Here is a 2,593-nt window from a genome sequence, read left to right as displayed (position 1 = left end):
TTGGCATGATCCTTTTTGTTATTCATTCTATATATACTCTATATGATTCCATTCTTAGACGAGTAAGGTCTATATGTTTCTCGTGATGGCTTATTGATATTGTACTCCTATTGTGGTCCGAAGGGAACATCCATAAGGTGCCAAGTTGAGTTGTTTATATGGTTTCACTAACGATTTCGAGGAAATGAGTTTTATACTAAAGAAAAAAATAAATTTTGATTTTCAAAACCACTCCGAAAGGGGTGCGAGATTTTATTACTTCATTTCATTTACGATTTATGTTTACATTCCATAGTATCATCCCTTTGTATTGACATGATCATTTATTTTTTGGGTAGGGCAATAAGATGAAATTGAGTAGAATATAAGTAGTAAGAATTTCATAACAATTCTACCCTCAAACCTGGAAGTATGTCCTCCTAAGTCTAGTGAGATACAAATTTGATAACTTCTTATGAAAGACTAAGGCTAATAACTGGATTGTGATGACTTGATTAGTGACTTATGATATGAATTGAAATTGATATTTGTGAATTGAGTTTGTGTTGATATGATGGTGATATTAAGCCGGAAGCGGCTGCCCGAAGGGGCCATCGTTATTAAGCCGGAAGCGGCTGCCCGAAGGGGCCATCATTATTATGCCGGAAGCGGCCGTCCGAAGGGACTATTGTGATACTAGCCGGAAGTGGCTGTCCGAAGGGACCATTCTGTTAACATGTCGGAAGCGGCATGTGTGTTGGATTGCATTATTTACTTAAAGATTGTTTTGAGACTTCGTGTGCACATTTATGTTTCTTCCAGCGAAGGCTGCAGGTATTGAGTTAGATTGTGATTTCTTCTCTCCTAAATCAAATTATGATTATGATTTGTTACCACCTTACATACTCAGTACATTGTCCGTACTGACGTCCTTTTGCCTGGGGACGCTGCGTTCATGCCCGCAGCCCCAGATTGTTTGGCAGGTTAAGTGTATAGCTAGGATGCTTGGACGTCAGCTGGGATTGGCAAGTTCCACCTCATTCTGGAGCTGTGCTGAGTCATGTATAGATATGTATGATTATGGGTATGTCAGGGCCCTGTCCTGACTCATAATGTTCAGTTTACTTCTTAGAGACTTCTGCAGACAGTGTCCTGTGGTATATTTGTCGAGATGTCGACAAAGTGATGTCAGTTGAGTCATTTGTGGATTTTAAAAGAGTATGTATTTTAGATGATTTCAATTGGTTTAAAGTACTTATTTGATTGAAATTTTTCATAATCGTTATAAAGATAATGATTTCTATTTAGAAAAGTTTCATGTTTTTAAAAGTTTTTGAAATGACAGGTTTTGATTGAACGAATGTCTAAGGGTTCGCTCGACTCTGATGAGAGTCGGGTACCCGTCATGCCCTACCGTTGTTAGGGTGTGACAATACCCATGATAATACACTTAATCTGACGGGTACACAACCTTGGTTTGTTTTACCATATATTACAATCCAAAGAAATTAGTTAGCAATTAGTCATAAACAACCAACTTTCTACAAATTCATCGGAGTAAGACATTAGACCTAAATAAAACATTCTACGATTTTAGTAACCTTTTCACACCATATTCCATGTGGGATTCGACCCAAACCTTGTTGGGTTACTATATTTGACATCATCCTCTTTACGCTAATAAAGATGTAATTTGAGCATATAAATTTTGGCGTCGTTACCGGGGAATACGGTTTTGAAATTACTAAATAATGTTTACTTTGATTGAAGTCTTTTTGTTATTCCATCACACCTTGTTTTCTATTCCTTGTGAATTAAGTGAACATGGCTTTGCGAAATCAACGTGCAGCAGCTGGTAACCAGGGTGGTCAACCTAATGACCCTCCAAATGATATGGGTGAGGAGAATGTATTTGCTGATCTTATTGCTGAGGAGGACTATGCATCTATTGTTCATCCTCGGGTTGGAGCTGCTAGTTGCAAAATTGAATCCTCTCTCTACTAGTTGTTGAAGCTGGAGGGCTACTTTTGGAGCTCTACCGAGAATGATCCTCAACGACATTTGCAGAACTTTGTGGATGTATGTGCTCATCACATCCAAAACAATATGTCACAAGATGCTATTCGGCTGAGGCTTTTCAAATATTCCTTAGGTGGAGAAACAAGAACGTGGCTCGAGAAGTGGCCCCAAAATTCTATTACTTCATGGGTAGAGATGGTAGCAGTCTTTCTCAAGAAATGGCATCCTCCTAGCAAGAAGCCTGATATCCCTGACAAAATCTATGAATTCAAGCAACAACCAGGGGAACAATTATACGAATCTTAGGAGAGATTTTGTCACGACCCTCCTAGAGGGCCGTGATGGGTACCCGGAACTAGCTACCGAGCACCGTGCATCATACTACTATCATCTTAACATGTACACATATATGCGCCATAAAACATGTACACGTAGCCACATGTATAAGCCCTCATGGCAGCAAAAGAATAATATGCAAAATATACATCAAGAGTGACATAACCTCCGTTACCCACATGCAAGTACCTACGAGCCTCTAACTGAAACTTGAGATCATGAAGATGGGACAGGACCCCATCATATCCAAATATATACA

The 2,593-nt window shown here is 39.1% G+C and overlaps 1 long non-coding RNA gene across 1 annotated transcript; it reads left to right on the top strand.

The window, feature by feature from the left end:
• The first annotated feature begins 255 nt into the window (after positions 1-255).
• LOC132042725 (uncharacterized) lies at positions 256-1,247 on the top strand. Its single transcript, XR_009411557.1, has 2 exons — positions 256-813; positions 945-1,247. It is a non-coding gene; the product is annotated as an uncharacterized LOC132042725 (long non-coding RNA).
• The last annotated feature ends 1,346 nt before the right edge of the window (positions 1,248-2,593 follow it).

The sequence above is a fragment of the Lycium ferocissimum genome, unplaced genomic scaffold (assembly GCF_029784015.1).
Source record: "Lycium ferocissimum isolate CSIRO_LF1 unplaced genomic scaffold, AGI_CSIRO_Lferr_CH_V1 ctg17517, whole genome shotgun sequence".
Classification (NCBI taxonomy): Eukaryota; Viridiplantae; Streptophyta; class Magnoliopsida; order Solanales; family Solanaceae; genus Lycium; species Lycium ferocissimum.
Note: the sequence above shows the minus strand (reverse complement) of the source record. Positions and strands in the feature narration are given on the sequence as shown.